Genomic DNA, 19,791 nt, shown 5'->3' on the forward strand with positions numbered 1-19,791 from the left:
CATGGACTTCTCCTACTGTTTGAATACTAGGGAAGCTACCAAGGGAGACTCATTCCTGGAAGATATGGGGTTCCTGTGTTAGCTGACTTGAGTTTCAAGGAACGCTCCATGGCTTTGCCAAACCTTTCTTAAAATGTGCTGCAGTCTAAGTCACATTCACCCAACCTTCTTTCCATTTATCCATCAATTGAGGTCAGACTTAGCATGGAAATTAGACAGCTTTCTCAGACTTCCCATCCTCTCCATATTTTCTTTCACACAGCTTTTCCTTTAATAAAATTCTTTCAAATTTAATCCATATTACCACCTGTATGTTTGAAAATCCAGACTAACAGAATGTATAACTGAAAACAAATGTACATTATGAACTTTGGAGTGGATGGCTGAAATGGAATAGGGTCATTGGAGTTTAGGAGGTGACGAGAATGAAGTACTAGGTTTTGGTGTGGGTCATCCAAGTTTGATATTAAAAATCCTATGAATGATGGAACTAGAGACAGTTGTGAAGTTAAGTAATTCAGCAGCAAAGTTTCCAATGAATATAAAAGGCCTTTCCTGGAGTATATCTGCAAATAACTAAATCACAGAGGCTAAAATGTAGTATAGCAAAGAGAATGAAGTCCAATGAAAATGTTTTACATAAAGAAAGAGAATATTGGGCCTAAAATTAGCAATGGGAAGTGAAACTATTTCTAACTCTTATAGTGTAGGACCTTGTAAAATGAGTACCCTTTGACGAACTGCGGGGAAATTTGAATCCCCAAGAGAGAGCCAGGTGTCTGTTACTATAAAGAGATAAGAAAAGCATTCTGCCTGTAAGTGTATGTGTGTGTGTATACATGTACATATATATATATATATATTTACAGAACATATTTTGTATATACAGAATATCTACGTAGTATATATGTCTACATATATAGAGACACTAGAGGGAGATTATATATAGTATAAGTGGATATATAAACATATATATATTCTATTTGTACTCTATAAATGCATAGACTATATCTATGTATTTATACATCTATATCTAATTTTATATCTATTCATCTATCTATACTAGTGCAGTGCAGTGTAGTGTAAGGTAAAAGGCAATTTGCTTACCAAGGAACACACATTCCAGTGATTCAGTTAGAAAAGTTTGGCAGTGATGCTGACAATGAATATACAAGTCAAGAACAATAAAAGGCAAAGCAAGATAGGGTGAGATTATGGAAAATGTTAGATGAACAGAGGGTAGTATAAAAGTGTGGTAGAATTAAGTGATGTATATAGCTTTATGGTTCCAAAGAAATTATAGAGTTGTTCCTGGGTTAACAGACACTGATATTTTAGGATTGGTGCATTTTTCTATTTGCTGCCTAGTTAGACATCCTTGGCCTTTGCTTAGGATTTCATACTGAACAAGGAAAAAACATATTTTGCACTATGAATTGTCCATGATGTCTTTATTTCTGTTAAAATTAATTAAATCTCCTAATTTATTCATATTTCTCCATATTCAACATTTTGTTTGGCTTCTTCATCTAACTCATAGGACACAAACTCAACACATCAATCACGCCTTACACTTCTAGAGTGCTTTGCAGAACATTCACATTCAGTATCTCATTTGTGTTCACAAACAAGTGAGACATTGAAAGGATTAGTTTTCCCATTTTAAGGAGGAGGGAACCGAGAGAGTTAGAACACACTGGAACTTCTGACTCCAAGTCCTGTGGTCGTTTTCACTAATATACAGGTGCTGAACTCTCTTTCTTAAACAAGCAAGTTAGGGTATAAAAGAAAGAAAATAGACAGAACCTCTGCTAATATTTCACAAATTATATGATTTGAATGATATTGAAGATGATTCTTTGAAAATAATGATTAATTTATAAATATTTGCATGAAATAATACATTTAAAGCCCTAAGTTTCCAGTTCTGGCAGAGGAGCTTCTATCATACTAATCCTCACAGAGTTAATAATTATTAACATTGTAAAATAGTGTTTAAAATATTAAGATATACATTTAAAGACTTGTCCTGAGCTAACATTGGTTGCCAATCTTTTTTTTTTCCTTCTTCTCCCCAAAGCCCCCCAGTACATAGTTGTATATTCTAGTTGTAGGTCCTTCTGGCTCTGCTATGTGGGACACCACCTCAGCATGGCTTGATGAGCAGTGCTAGGTCCACACCCAGGATCCAAACCAGTGAACCCTGGGCCACTGAAGCAGAGCACGCAAACTTAACCACTTGGCCACGGGGCTGGCTCCCTAGAATATATTTTTTATCTTATAATTTAGGAGGTCAGAAATCTGAAATGGATTTCACTAGGCTAAAATCAAGGTGAAAGGGCTGGTCCCTTATGGAGGCCTTTTTCAGCTTCTAGAGACTGCTCATATTCCTTGGTCGATGGCCATATTCTGAATTCAAAGCCAGCAATGGTTGGTCAAGTGTTTCTAAAGATGCTTTCTCTCTAGTTATGACTCCTCTGCCTTCCTCTTCCATATGTAAGGACCCTTGTGTTTACATTGGGCCCGCCAGGCCAAGGTCAGCTGATTAACAAACTTAATTCCATATGTATCTTTAATACCTCTTTGCCATATTCCAGGTTCCAGTGATTAGATCATGTACATCTTTGGGGGACCATTCTGCCTACCACACAAGGCCCATGAAAGTCATTAAAAGCAGAGAGAAATGAAGAGAGTTCAACCTTTTAATGGAAGGAACTCAAGGGAGTGGGCTTCACATTTATATGGTTTTAAGTCTAAAGGCAAACTCCAGTCCATGCTGCACAGGAAAGCCATATGAGAAGAAGAAAGCTGCAGTTATATTGGCTTGTGCAGACAGAAGACGGAGGTTGGGGCTGTTAGAGTAGCTGCAAATTGAGTGGGGAAACAACAGGGGAAGGAGCCACAGAGTGGAGAGCCCCCAAAATCTGTACGTAAACTTCACTCAAATCCCTCTAATCCCTGAGCTGCATTTGAGTGAGAGCTACCACAAAGTAACAGCTGGAAGTCTGAAAGAATGAATCAGATTCCAGGTACATTCCACTGTAGGGGAGAGGTGGGACAATTTGGACATTACTCTCTCCTAGGATCAACATTAGCATTCTTCAAAGAAAGAGGACAGAATCAAGATGTCCTACAATATGCAATGCATCAACGATAATATTCAGTTTCCAACTAAAAATTACTCCACATGTGAGTAAATAAGAAAACAATAAAGAAAAAGGCAGTTAATAGAAGCCAATACCTAGATGTCTGAGATGACAAAATTGGGGTACAAGAGATTTAAGTTAAACTAATATGGATATGTCCAAAGTGTTAAAATACTGCCATAATAAGTGAAGAGAAAAGATACACTAATGATAAAATTAAAACTGTAAAAAACGGTGGAAAAAGAGACATGAAAAAAAGTCACCTGAAATTAGAAATTTACTGAATGAGCTCAGTAGGAAACTGGACACAGGAAAGTAGAGGATCAATTACTTGAAGGCAAATTATTAGAACCTATTCAATTGCAGAATAGAGAAAAATTCATGATTGAAAAGAAATCAACAGAGCCACAGTGACCTGTGGGAAAATGTCAAATCATGAACATAGGTAATTGAAGTCCTGGAAGGAAACAGAGAGTGAAGTAGAAAAATTATTTGAACAAATAATGGCTTAAGTTTTCCCAAATTTGTTTGAAAATATCAACTTATAAATTCAAGAAACTAAGCAAACACTAAGTATGATAAATTTAAATAAGTTATAATAGCAAAAGAATTAAACTGATATGAGACTTCCCAAAAACATAGCAAGCAAGGCAACAATGTAGAAACATTCTCAAAAATTTTAATGAAAGAAAGTGTTACCAAGGATTTTATATTTATTTAAGCTGTCCTTCAATTATCAGGGCTTTAGAAAGCCAGCTTTATATATGCAAGAAGATGAGAGTATTCTTTAACCATAAATCATTCTTGAGAGTGATCACTGGGAAAATTTCAGGAAAAAGGATTGGTGATACATAACTAAAACAAAAGTTGGGTAGAGGGTAGAATATTAATTTCCAAATCTTATAAGCTATGACAAAGTAGCAGTCCCAGTCTGGCAAGACACAGGCCCCACCCAGGAAACTATGAGAATGATTAGATCCTGCAGCCTTCACAGTGCACCTGAAGATCCCCGTGCTACTTGTGATCGGAGGGGGAGGATACCTGACCCCAGGATCAGCCCATCAGAGAGTTGGGGAGTAGAACATGCCTCCAGGAGTTCATCTGGTCCAGGCATCTGCCTCTGGTTCACTCTTGGTGTTGTACTTTCCATGGGTTTGGATAAATGTATGATGATACGTATACATCATTATGAGGTTATACAGAATAGTTTCATTGTCCTAAAAATCCCCTGTGCTCCACTTACTCATCCTTCCTTCCCTCTAAACCCCTGTCAACTACTGATCTTTTAGCTCTCTCCATAGTTTTGCCTTTTCCAAAATGTCATAGATGGAATCGTAGTTTGTAGCCTTTTCACACTGGCATCTTTTACTTAGTAACATGCATTTATGTTTCCTTCACATCTTTTAATGGCTTTATAGCTCATTCCTTTTTAACACTGAATAATATTCCTTCGTATAGATTTATCACATTTTATTTATCCATTCACCTATTAAAGGATATCTAGGTTGCTTCCAAGTTTTGGCAATCATGAATGAAGCTGCTATGAACATCGTGTGCAGCTTTTCATGTGGGCATAAGTGTTCAATTTATTTGGGTAAATACCAAGGGGTGTGATTGTCTCATCATATGGTAAGAGTATGTTTATTTTGTAAGAAATGGTCAAGCTGTCTTCCAGAGAAGCGGTACCATTTTGCTATACCTACCAGCAGTGAATGATAATTCTGTTGTTTCACATCCTCATCAGCATTTGTTGTTGTCAGTGTTTTGGGTTTTGGCCATTCTAATAGGTGTGTAGTGGTATCTCATGGTTGTTTTAATTTGCATTTTCCTGATGACATATGGTGTGGAACATCTTTTCATATGCCTATTTACTATCAGCATTTCTTTTTTAGTGAGTTGTCTGCTCAGATTCTTCATCACTATTTAACATTGTACTGGAGGTATTAGTCCATAAAAGGAGGCAAGGAAAGAAAAATCAATTCCAGGCACAATAACTGGTAAAGAAGTGAAGCTATCTCTGTTTTCAGATACTGTGATAGCATATCTAAAAATGTCTAAAGATACAATGATAAAACTAATTGAAACAATAAAAAGCATTCAGTAAGATAGCAGGGCATAAAATTAATGTATGGAAATTATTAGCTTTTGTATACAAAAACAATTGCTAGTTAGGGGAAATAATAGTAGAGAAAAATATCATTTATAATAGCATCAGAGAAGATGACTTTCTTAGCAATAAAATGAAAGTGAGAAATTCAAAACTTATATGAATAAAATGTTAAAACACTCTTGAAAGACACACAAGTAAAACTGGACATGTCGAAAGATATGCCTCGTTCTTGGATAGGAGAAATCAACATCATAAAGATGCTCATTATATCTGCTAATTTATAAATTTAAAATGATTCTAATAAAAATACGTATTCACCTTTAAATTGTATCTTGACAAACTGATAAGAAAGACAAGTTGATAATAAAGCCTATATGAAAAACAATCATGGAAGTAGAGCCAGGATAACAGAAAAAGGAAAACTGCAAGGGGGGACTAACCCTATCAGACAATAATACATACTATAAAACCTCATTAAATAAAATGGAATAGTACAGACATATAAATAAAAAGACCAGTGTGATAGAATAGATTTCCAAATACAGGTTCTTAAGTCAAAGTAAAAATGTGCAAAAGATTAGATGTAATATGCTATGTTTTGCATAAGAAAGGTGAATAAGAAAATTATACACAGACACATATGCACATACACACATAGTCATTTGACAAAAAGACAGACAGGAAGAATAAATCAAAACTAATGAAATCATTTATAGAGAAAGAGTGAGTCAAAACATATCGAAAATGTTGGGGCAATTAGAATGTGAAAGTAAAGATGAGGAGTGACATTTCTCTAAGTATAATTTTTTATATAGTGCTGATTTTTAAAAGTTGGTTAATATTTCTTACACTCAACAATAATAACATTAATAATGAAAATCTGCAAATACAGAGATTAAGACTCAGAATGAAATAGAAACAGTATCCAATAATCATAGTTGTGTTATAAGTGAATCACGTAAACTTCATAACTTTGGAAAAAATACTATGGCTATATTTTTGGGGGAAAAGTTAAAAATACCCATACACAAACATTTTACTGTAGCTAATAGGTTTGTTTTTCATAGGACTATATATTTTCAATTTTAAAACTACTTTAAATATATTCTAGAATTGAGCAAATAAATAAAAATATTTTGTACAAAGAGTGAGGCATTTCTCACTGTCAAGAAAGGAATTATAAATAAAGAAAGAAGGATGACTAGAATGAATCCTGTGATATTCAAGTAGAAGTGGTTTTTCCAGTATGACCTCATGGCGTTTAATAAATATACAGAGAGATATATAAATTGATAGACGTGTATGAATAAATACATACATATCCTATCTTTGACCATTGAGACAGCCTACTAACAATGACACCCAAGTGTCAGTGAACACAATTAGCACCCAGGTCTTGGCTTCTAATTACCATTAACCAGCAAAAGGAACCAGTGATTACTGGTTGATTCTAGAGCTTGGGCAGGAAAAGTAAAACATGAGCCTGAAACATCTTTCAGTACCAAATAATAAGGGACTGCACAAAAAATGATGAAAACACGTGCAATGGACAAAGGAGTCAACATGAAGGGGTTCCCAACAGCCAAATCTGGGATAATGTAGGCAACAAAATACATAATGACAATGAGGAATTATATTCTATAAAATAAAATTCTATAAGTTCCTACAGAAATAGTAAATAAATAATTAAGAATATAAATGGAGGAGAAAAGAAAGTTCTTCCTTATACTATTGCTCCAACTAATAAAAATAAAAAGAATGATGGAAATAAAAAAATTATAATTCACAAGCACCAAAGCGCTAATTGTTTCAGACAAGAATCAGCAAAGGATGCTAAAATTAGTAGGCAATGTATGATGAGAAACAGGATAATTATATAGGCTTGGAGTATCTGCCCCAAGATGCTTATTAATTGTAAAGTTAAAAATAGGAACTTTATGGTGGAGAAACGTAACAGACAGTACCTTAACCAAACAACCAAATTTAACATCACCACTAATGAGATAAGTCAACATCATGTGCTTCCTGATATGAGGCACTGAGAAAGACATAACATCATTTCTGTGGTAGTCCTGCTGAGAATTCATTAAATGAATGTAATCATGAGGAAACCTCACATAAACCCGAAATGTGGGGCTTTCTACAAAATAGCTGGCTGGTACTCTTCAAATATGTCAAGGTCATTAAATACAAATAAAGCCTGAGGACCTATTTAAGAATAAAGAAAACTAAGGAGCCGTGAAAATGAAATAGAAATCTGATCCTGGATTAAATTCTGGACTAGAAAGAGAGATACTAGCAGGATAATTGCTGAAATTTGAATACTGTTTGTAAATGTTATTATAGCTTGTAATAGTGGAATCTTTTTGATTTTGATAACTGTACTGTGACTTTCCAAGATGTTAGAATAGATGAATCTGGGTAATGCGTACATTGTTAAACTTTGGACTGTAATTACCATATTTTCATAAGCCTAAAAAATTAAAAATTAAAAAAGTGTATATTACCTGACCCCATGGAAGGCAGGCCGGGAATAACAAAACAACAAAAAGTACACATGACAAGTAGAAACAAATAGCAAAGTGGTAGACAAAAGTCTAAGCATATCCATATATATTAAATGTACGTGGATTTAACACTTCAATTAAAATTCAGAGACCGTGAGACTTGATTAAAGAACAATATCCAACTATGTATTTTCTAAGACAGATGGACTTTAAATATAAAAACACAGGTCAAAAGTAAAAAATATTTAAAAAAGATGTACCATGCAAAAAGTAAGAACAAAAAAGATAGAGTGATTATATTCACATAAGACATAGCAGACTTCAAGAAAACTTGACCTTTACAGAACCCTATGCCAAACAATAGCGGAATGAGCACAGTTCAAGTATGCATGGAATATTCGCCAAGATAGACCATCATCATAATGAGCCATAACATAAGTATCAATAAATTTCAGAGTATTACAATGACACACAATATGTCTTCTGACCATAATAGAATAAAATAAAAAATCAATAATAATAATATATCTAAAATATCCTGAGATAATTGCACATTAACAAAAAAAACATACTTCTAAATAACTCTTCGGTCAAAGAAGAAATCAAAAGAGATATTACAATATATGTTATACTGAGTAAAAAGGAAAATACAACCTTGAAGTGTATGGTTGTGGGTAAATCAATGGCAATGGAGAAATTTGATAGTTTGATTGTCTGTATTAGAAACAAATTAAAAAATCTACGCTTTCACCATAATAATTCAGATAAAGTAGATCACATAAATCCAAAGTAGAAGGAAGGACATAATGAAGTAAAAAGAAGCGAAAAAAATTAACAAAATTTGTTTCCTTCTGATCAATAAAATTTATACCTCCTAGCAAGACTGATTTAGAAGAAAAAGAGAGAAAGCCGAAATTTTCAATATCCAGAGTGAATGAGGGGATATCACTATATGTCCTATATGTATTAAAAATGTGATAAAGAAATATTCTAAGCAAGTTGATGCCAATTATTTTGACAACTTAGATGAAATGAGAACATTTCTTGAAACACACAACATATTAAAAATTTTAAAAATGACACAGACTTCAATACCTCTATATCTATTAAATAAATGACATCATTTGTTGAAAATCTTCCCACAAAGAATACAACAGGCACAGATGGTTTCACTGTTGAATTCTAACACATAAGGCAGAAATAATACATCTTACACAAACATATTCAGAAAATAGAGGAGAAAATACTTGCCAACTCATTTTACAAGGCCAGTATAACCGTGACACCAGAAGTGAACTAAAAATTACAATAAAAAAAATTACCAAATAATATCACCTGAATATAGTGCAAAAAGAAAACCACAAGAAAATCAAACCCAGAAATATATTAAAACGATAGTATTTTATGGCCCAATATTGTTTATCTACACACATTCTCAATTGGTTTTATACTTAAAGAAATAAATGTGATTATCTATATTAGAAGAATAAAGGAGAAAGTCACTTGATCATCTACATATATGTGAAAAACAGAATTCGACTAAATTCAATTTTGTTCATGACAAAAACTTCCAGCAAACTAGGAATAGAATGGAATCAACTCAGATTGACAAATAGCATCTACAAAAGATAAGCAAAATACTACAGTCACAATCATTCTTTCTTTTTATCAAGGTAAAATTGGTATAAAGCATAGTATATCACTTCAAATACAAAACATAACTTGATATTTGTGTAGACTACAAAATGACCATCACAATAAGTAGTTACCATCCGTCACCATACAATTGAGCCCCTTCACCCATTTCGCCCAGCCCTGAACCTCCTTCCCCTCTTATAACCACCAATCTGTTCTCTGTGTCTATGAGTTTTCGTTTTGTTTTGTTTTGTTTTGTTTATTCATTTGCTTCGTTTTTTAGATTCCATACATAAGTGAAGTCATATGGTACTCATTTTCCTCTGTCTGACTTATTTCCCTTAGCATAATACCCTTAAGTTCCACCCACATTGTTGCAAATGGCAAGATTTTCTTCTTTTTCATGGCTGAGTAGTATTCCATTGTATACATATACCACATCTTTTTTATCCAATCATCCATCAATAGCCACTTGTATTTTTCCCATAACTTGTCTATTGTAAATAATGCTGCAATGAACATAGGAGTGCATATATCTGTTCAAATTAGTGTTTTCATTCTTTTCAGATAAATACCAGAAATAGAATAGCTGGATCGTATGGTAGTTCTACTTTGAATTTTTGAGGAACCTGCATTCTGTTTTCAATAGTGGTTGCACCAGTTTACATTCCCTCCAACAGTGTACAAGGGTTCCCTTTTTTCCACAACCTCTCCGACACTTGTTGTTTCTTGTCTTTTTGATAGTAGCCATTCTAACAGGTATGAGGTGATATCTCATGGTGGTTTTGCATTTCCCTGAAGATTAGTGATGTTGAGCATCTTTTCATGTACCTGTTAGTCATCTGTATGTCTTCTTTGGGAAAATATCCAGTCAGGTCCTCTGCTCATTTTTTAATTGGATTGTTTGGGGGTTTTGCTATTGAGTTGTTTGAGTTCTTTATGACTTTGGACATTAACCTTTTATCAAATATATGACTTGCAAATATTTTCTCCCATTTATTAGGTTCCTTTTTGTTTCTGTTGACAGTTTCCTTTACTGTGCAGAAACTTTATAGTTTGATTTAGCATCACTTATTCATTTTGCTTTTGTTGCCTTTGCTTTTGGAGTCAGATCCAAAAAGTCAACACCAAGAGTGATATCAAGGAGCTTACCACCTATGTTTTCTTCTAGTAGTTTTGGGGTTTCAGGTGTTACATTCAAGACTTTAATAAATTTTGAGTAAATTTTTGTGTATGGTGTAAGAAAGTGGTCTAGTTTCATTCTTTTGCATGTGGCTGTCCAGTTTTCCCAACAAATTGGAACTATTCCTAATGGTAAAAGACCAAATACATTTTCCTTGGATTAGAAACAAAGCAAAGATGAAATCTGAATTTCTTTTTTTAAAGATTTTATCTTTCCCTTTTTCTCCCCAAAGCCCCCCAGTACATAGTTGTATATTCTTCGTTGTGGGTCGTTCTAGTTGTGGTATGTGGGATTCCGCCCCAGCGTGGTTTGATGAGCAGTGCCATGTCTGCACCCAGGATTCGAACCAACAAAACACTGGGCCGCCTGCAGCGGAGCGTGCGAACTTATCCACTCGGCCACGGGGCCAGCCCCAAAATCTGAATTTCTAATGTCAATTGCATAATAATGTAATTTTAAGTTTCCTGATTTTAGCAATTGTACTCTCATTATATAAGATAATGCCATTGTTCTTAGAAAATATACACTGAGATATTTAGGGGTACATGGGCACAATATCTATAGTTTAATGTCAAATGATTCATATAGAGTGGTAAGAGGGACATAATGACAGAGGTGCAGAGAAAGAGAGGGTGCGAAGATGATAAAGCACTTGGTGTGAAAATGTAAAGGATTGGTAAATCTTGGTAAAGTGTATAACAAGAAGAGTTTTTTGTACTATTCTTGCAACTTTTCTTTTTTCTTTCCTCTTTTTTTTTTTTTAAGAAAGATTAGCCCTGAGCTAACTGCTGTTAATCCTCCTCTTTTTGCTGAGGAAGACTGGCCCTGAGCTAACATTCATTCCCATCTTCCTCTACTTTATGTGTTGGACGCCTACCACAGGATGGCTTGCCACGTGGTGCCATGTCCGAACCTAGGATCCGAACCGGCGAAGCCCGGGCCACTGAAGCGGAACTTGCACACTTAACCACTGCACCACCATGCTGGCCCCGCAAATTTTCTTTATGGTTTAAAATATATTAAAAAGTTAATGGATATAGCTCCTATTAGAGTCCTGGTCTATTGAAGCCAGTTAATAAACGATGGACATCATTATTAATAATGAACAAGTGAATTAATTTGAACAGTAGTAGAAACAAGAAAGGATGAAACTAGTTAATTTGCCTATGTGTTAACTCTGAACCAAATATATTATTTTTAATCTATTTTTCCAAAATAGATATTCACTAATTTGTTCAGTGATTTGGATGAGTTCACAAATTATATCATTCCCCTGAGAGAACATCACTTGTGTAGTTAATGATTTTAAATTTTGCCACACCTTTCTTCAGTAATGCATTCTTTCAGAATATTTTCTAATACCTGCTAATGTCAGCTGTTGTGAAACAATAAATTGTTCATGCAAACTTCTTATCAGGAAAACAAGAACAGGGTCTGAGAATGGGTAAGAAGTCTGGTATTAAATTTCTACTTTGGGATTAACCATGATTTCAGGTAGGAGCCTTCCCTATGAAGCATTGCGTATTTAAAAACTCAATTGCTTCCTCTCTGTCTAGAGCATACTCACCAACTCAATTATTCCCTTGATTATAATAAAAGATGAACAGAAAATCACTACTATCGGCCATTTGCTATATACTAGGCACTTTAGAAAGGCACTTTAAATATAATTTTCTCATTAAGAGCTCACAGCAACCCTATAAAATATTATTATCTCTATTTTATCTGAGGAATCTGAGAATCAAGGAAGTCAAATGACTTGTTTAAGGTCAAACATTTATTATGTCCATATTGTTTCAACCACACCACATTGCCTCGGTGCTGTCACTTCTGTTACTTCAATTTCTTTATCTACAAAATGAGTAAAGCAATGATTTAGCATATAACAGTACTGTATAGATTATGAAATGATAGTTCAAAGCTTTAATGTGAATACTGAATGCATCCACAATTTTAGTGATTTGATCTCCTGTCTTAGGTCTTCCCTTGATCTCAGTGGATAAGATAAAAAGTATATTTTAGTATAAAAATATATATTTCTGTTTCCAAATTGTGTTTTAAAAATATTTGCTCTTAACACTACATGAAATTTAACAAAATCTATAATTGCTCAACAATTGTAGATTTTTCTCTCACTGGGGCAAAATGAAAGTTGAAATGTTTCTTTATGAAAAGACTATTCTGTACAATTTATCAATCTGTTTTTCTTTGGAGAAATGGATCATTAAGTGCCCACTCTATGAAACACCAATATGTACCCTATTAAGGGAACAAGTCACACTGTAAAATCAAATGAATATTTCAACTCAAATTGGAAAGTAAAGTTCCAAAATCTATTTGAAATGAGAAATTAAGGTCAGCATGGTAGCAAATGAGGTTTAAAATGTTTGTGTGGAAATCAATAGAGCTGCTCTACAGATAAGTATGCATTTAATCCTACATGGGAGAGAAATATAAACATTGCATACAAGTGAGGAATTGTACTGCAGGTATGTGGGATCGCAACAAATCTTCTGCCACCCCTCATATTATGTTGTAGTGATACAGGGAAAAATGTGAAGTTTATATACAGAGAGAATTATTCTCCACATTCATTCCATGTCCATTCTTTGTTCTCACCCGACAGCAAAGTGACATCAGAAGGGCTATATTCTTTAAAAAGTCTTTTGGTTAGTTATAGAATAAATAACAAGAAGTACACAAATCACAATTGTACAGATTAATAAAATTTTTCAAAATGACCCCACCTACACAGCCAGCACCCATATATAAAAACATAACATTGCCAGCATCCCAGAGGTGTCCTTTATGCCCTCTTCTAGTCACTACTCACCCTTGTCCTTCCTCAAGGCAAAATGAAACCCTGATTCCTAACAGCATAAGTTTGGAATGTGTGTCTTAGGTCAACGGGATAAAAAGAGTATGTACTATTGTATACGGCATCTCTTTCTCAACATGTTTGTGAGATTCATCCATATTGGTCTATGTAATTATAAGCCATGTATTCTCATTGCTGTGTGACGTTCCATTGTATGATCATGTAAAAATATGTTTATCCTTTCTACTCTTTATTTATTTATTTATAGGATGATTACCCCTAAGCTAACATCCATGGCCATCTTTCTCTCTTTTATGTGGGCTGCCCGCCACAGCATGGCTTGATAAGCAATGCATAGGTCTGTGCCCGTTATCCAAACTGGTGAACCCTGGCTGCCTAAGCAGAGTTCACAAACTTAAACACTATGCCACCGGGCTGACCCCTATCCTTTTTACTCTTGACTTCAAGTTTGGGAAGGACTACAAATGGTGCTACTATGGACATTATTTTATATGCTTTTTGGTGATGATCAGTCCTTATTTCTTTTTGGACATATACCTAGAAATGGAATTTTTGGATTATAGAGTATACAGATGTTCAGATTTATTAGATACTGCCAAACAGTGTTTTTCAAAGTATTTGTACCAGTTTACTTCCCGATCAACTGTGTATGAGGTTACTGGTTGCTCCAGATTCCTGCCAACACTTGGTTTTGTCTATTCTCTTCTTTCACACATTCTGGTGGGTATTTAGTAGTGCTTCTTTTGTCATCACTGGAGTGTATGCTGTTATATCTAGTGAGTCTGTATAGCATTTCCTTCCCCCATGCTTAGGGAAAGATGAGTTGATAAATCTAGAGAAACTGTTTGATGTTGAATAATTCATTTAGACCAACAGAACCTCACCTTCTTTAAGAAAACAAGATATTATCAGTTTGTCTACCTTATCAGATTGCTGTATGGATTAAGTAAAATAAAGTATAGCAAATGCTAAAGAGATGAGGAACTACCATTATTACTATCATTTAGGACAGTGTTTCTAAAATTTAATTCTTTATAATCATCATCATATAAAGCTCACCTCAGACCTCTGAATCAGAAATTCTAAAAGAAGCTGCTTGAGAATATGAATTTTGGACAAGTATCTTTAGGTGATTTCTATAATCAGACATATTTGAAAGGCATTGATTTAGACTACTTTTTATCTTGCATGAAATGTCTTTTACACTTTCCAAGTGTCATTATTTTCCATTACTTAACCATGGCTGTTATCCTCAGACACTTTTGCATAATTAACAATATGTAACATAGTCTTAAGTCTAATATCAGTACCCTCTGAAACTGTTTAACACTTAAGGACCTTAAGTATTGAATTTACAGCAAAATTAAACACAGTCACTAATCTATGCCTTTCTTATAAATTCCCTACTTCTAGAAAGTGTATTAAGGTTTCTATTGATTTAGCATTTAAGAGCATACACATTTGAATGGATACTATGGAATTTCTTCTCAATTCTTCTATACTTATATTAAAACTCTGTTAATGTAAATATAAATTCGTTAAACTTTTTTAGGAATTAATTTGACAATATATATCAAGTGCCTTCACATTTTTTGCATATATTGACCTTTACAATTCTACTTTTTGGGACTTTTCTTAAAATAATATCCCCAAATGAGGACAATGCTTTCTACAGAAAAATGTCCACTGTAACCTTTTTTATAATAAGAAAAAAATGGAAACAGACTAAAAATCTAACAGTGCCAAATTATTATATAGTACTAATATTAGTAATAATATAAATTCACCATAACTTGTTGGTTTCCTCATATTTTAGCCAATATTAAGCATACTATACATGATCACATTTTATCCTCCAATACCGTGAGGTAGGCATACTTAAGAACAAAACACACGCGCACACACACACACACACACATATGTCATTTTTTAATCAAGTTACTTTGGTTTTTGCTATTGAGTTGTATGAGTTCCTTACATATTTTGGATATTATCCCCTTATCAGATATATGGTTTGTGAATATTTTTTCCCATTCAGTAGGTTGCCTTTTCATATTGTTGGTTCCTTTGCTGTGCAGAGTTTTCAGTTTGTCATAGTTCCACTTGTTTATTTTTCCCTCTTCTTGCACTTTTGGTGTCATATCAAAAATATCATCATCAAGACCAATGTCAAGGAGCTCATCCCTCTGTTTTCTTCTAGGTCTTTTATGGGTTTGGGTCTTACATTTCTGTCTTTCATCAATTTGAGTTAACTTTTGTGTATGGTGTGTGATAAGGGTCCAATTTAATTCTTTTGAATGTGAATATATAGGTTATTCGGTATCATTTATTGAAGAAATTATCCTTTCCCCATTGTGTATTCCTGGCATGGATTTATTTCCGAGCTCCATATTCTTTTCCGTTGGTCTATGCACCTGTTCTTAATGCCAGTACCAAACTGTTTTTATTACTATAGCTTTTTAATATATTCTGAAACAAGGCAATGTGATGCCTCCAGCTTTGTTCTGTTTTCTCAAGATCGCTTTGGCTATATGGAGTATTTGTGGTTACATATGAACATTAGGATTTGTTTTCTATTTCTGTAAAAGATGTCATTGGAGTTTTGATTGGTCTTGCACTGAATCTGTAAGCTCTTTGGGTAGTATGGAGATTTTAACAATATTAATTCTTGCAATCCATGAACACAGGATATCTTTCCATTTATTAGTGTCTTCTTCAATTTCTTTCATCAATGTCATACAGTTTTCAGTGTAGAGATTTTTCACCCACTTGGTAAAATTTATTACTAGGTATTTTGTTGTTTTGATGCTATTTTAAATGGGATTATTTCCTGTTCCATCTTTCTATTGGATCTTTCAATTCATTAATTTTATTCTTTAGTTCCAGGGTTTCAGTTTGGTTCCTTTTTTATAAGATTTCTATTTAATTATTAAACTTCTCCTTTTAAGTATTGTTTTCCTGATTTTCTTTAGTTATCTGTGTTCTCTTGCATCTCATTGAGCTTCTTTAAGATGGTTATCGTAAATTCTTTGTCAAGCAATCTGTAGACATACATTTCTTCAGGGTTGGTTACTGGAGCAATATTACTTTTTTTTATGTGATCTCACATTTTCCTGATTCTTTATGATTCATGTAGGCTTGATTTCGTGTCTGTTCATTGTAAGGATCAAACACCTCTTCCAAACTTTACAGACTGGTTTCAGCACATACAGACTTTTTCGTTTTGGGTGCCCAGGCTGATGGAATTGCCTCTGAGTCACAGTCATGTGGAGTTAGAGCCAGGTCACCTGGTTGCTTCCAGGTCCACAGTGGGGTCTACATTTGGCATATGTCTTTTACTGGTAGCTCAAGTATGCATTTATCTTTCCTGGGCCCTAGGCAGACAAGACTGCCTCCAGGACATTGGTTAGTGGGCCTCTGAGACAAAGGTCCACTTCAAGGTCCATAGTTAATTCTGTAGACAGCTGGCCTGTGTTCAGGTGTGTCAGCAGGTATGGTTCCTGCCAGGTATATGGAAGGGTTCCCACCAGGTCACTGAGAGGGTCCTTGGGGGATTGGCCCAAGTCCATAGCTGGGAGGGACTGGAACTGAGTCGCAAGGCTGCTTTGGGTCTAAGCTAAGACCAAGATCTGCAAACCTAACTCTGGGGGTACAGATGAGCATGGCTTCTGCTAAGTTCCTGGGCAGGCAGGACTTCCCCTGGACTACATCAGGGGGGAACTGGAGATGGTTCAAAGGGCTGCTCTGGATCTGCAGTTGGACAGAGTCCTGAGAAGCTTCCTCTAGTGGCATTGATAATTATGTTTCCCACTGGATCCCTGGCCAGGCCGGACTACTCCTAAACTGTGGCTAAGAGGAACTGGAGCTGAGCTGATCTTTAGGATCTGCAATAAGACCAAGGTCAGTGTGCCTGCCTCCACTGACTTGGATGGATGGAGGTGTCTCCAACTGGGTGCCTGGGCAAGAATGACTGTCCCCAGACCATGAGTGAGTGGAGCTGAAGATGGGTCATAGGACTATTTCCAGATCTGCAGTCAGACTGAAGTCAACAGGTCTACCTTTGGGGGCATGAATGAATGTGTCCCATGCCAGGTCCCTGGGTAGGCAAGCCAGCTATTGGACTATTGCTGAGACTGGTGGGAGCTGGATCATGGGCCGTTTCAGGGTCCACAACCAGGACTTAGCTAGGTAAGCCTGTTACCCAGGGAATGGGTAAGCATGACTCCTCTCATGTCCCTTGGTGGATAATGAGAATAGGAGAACCAATGCCAAACAGGGCTGTAGCCAAGTCCATAAGGGGACAGGGCTATTTCTGAATCTGTTGCCGGGACTGTGGTTGATGAGCCGAACACATGGGCATGGGCCCGCCTTCTCAAAATGGCATTCCTCAGTCTTTGGCTCCAGTGGGATCTCACAAGCTTCTACCTGGATCCCAAAGCTCCCACAGAGGCACTTTGTGCATGCCTGCCAAATTTTCTCACTGTAAGTATATAAATGTGAGGGATCTCCTATTTTGCTGTCTTCTTGATATCATTCTCACAACTTCTGTTCAGCATTATGCTAGATGTCCTAGCCAGAGTAGCAAGCTGAAAATAAATAATTAGGTAAATGGAGGGCTTGCAAATTAGAAAGGAAGAAATAATACCACCTTTATTCAATGACATCATCATGTACATATAAAATTCCAGAAGATGTTTTAAAAACTACTAGAACGAATAAGTAAAGTTCACAAGGTTGAAGGATACAAGATCAATGCACAAAAATCAGTATATTTCTATATATTAGCAACAAAAATTGGAAAATGAAATCTTTTAAATAATCTTTTATAATAGCACAAACATGAAATATGTAGAGATACATTTAACAAATATATGAAGACTTCTACACTGCAAACCACAAAATATTTCTGAGAAAAATTAAAGACTTACACACATGGAAAGCTACACTAAATTGATGGATTGGAATCATAATTGTTAAAGTACGAATTCTCCATATTAGTCTATAGATTAAATAGAATTTCAATGAAAATCCCAACAGGCTCATTTGTAGAGTTGTAGACTCTAAAATTTATATGGAAATACAAAGGAACTAGAATAGCCAAAACAATTCTGAAAAAGATGATAAATTTGTCAGGCCTTCTACCAGATTATTTCCAGATTTACTATAAAGTTGCAACAAGCAGGACAATGTGGTATTAGGCAGAGTGTAGACATAGATAAATGGAGATGAATAGAAGCCTAGAAATAGACTCATGCACATATGGCCAATTGATCATGTTTTCACAGGGGTAACAAGGTCGTTTAGTGGGGAAAGGACAGTCTTTTTCAATAACTGGTACTAGAATAACTGAATACCCAAAAGGAAAAAAATAAACATCAATACTTTTTTAAACCATTAAGAAAAACTAACTTTAAGTAGATCGTACACACCAAAACATCAAAGATATACTGCAAAATTTGTAGAGAAAAACATTAGGAAATTTTTGTGATCATGGGTTAGGCAAAAATTTCTTAAGACCAAGAAACATTAACTGTAAAAACATGGCAAGTTTGGCTTCCTCAAAAGTATAACTTCTTCTGTCAATATGCAGTTCAGTAAAAGAAAAAGCAAGCCACAGACTGGGGAAAAATATTAGCAGTATCTATATCTGATAAAGGACTTGTGTCTAGAATATTAAATAACTCTTACATATCAATAATAAGAAAAACAGACCAAAAATATTGGAAAAAATTTGAACAGCATCTCTACAAAAAGAAATACATGATTGGGTAACATGTTAATAGCTACTAATCAGGGAAATGTAGGTTAAAATCACAATGATTTGCCGCTTCACATCCAGTAGAATGGCTAAAATTAAAATGAGTGAAAATGTTGGCTAAGAGCAACAGGAACACTCATACCCTCCTGGTGGTAGTGTAAAATTGTATAATCACTTTGAAAACAGTTTGGCACTTTCTTAAAAAGTTAAAAATATACCTAGCATATGATCCATTGTTCTACTACTATGTGTGTATTCAAGAAAAAAGGAAATATATGTCCATAAAAAGGCTTAAAAATACTTCTTCATAGTAGCTTTATTCATAATAGCCAAACCTAGAAGCAACTCAAATGTCCATTAACAGATGAATATTTAAACAAATTTTAGTATATCTATACAGTTGAGCACTACCAACAAAGAAAAAGGAACTAACTATTGATATGCACAACTACATCAACGAATCTCAAAAACACACTGAGTGAAAGAAGTCAGGCACCAAAGGGTACATACTATATGATCACATTTAAACAAAATTCTAGAAGAGACAAGACTAATCTAAAGTACCATGAAGCAGATTAGGGGTTGCCCAGGACTGGAGATGTTAGTGATCGAA

Source organism: Equus caballus, chromosome X (genome assembly GCF_041296265.1).
Source record: "Equus caballus isolate H_3958 breed thoroughbred chromosome X, TB-T2T, whole genome shotgun sequence".
NCBI classification, from domain to species: domain Eukaryota; kingdom Metazoa; phylum Chordata; class Mammalia; order Perissodactyla; family Equidae; genus Equus; species Equus caballus.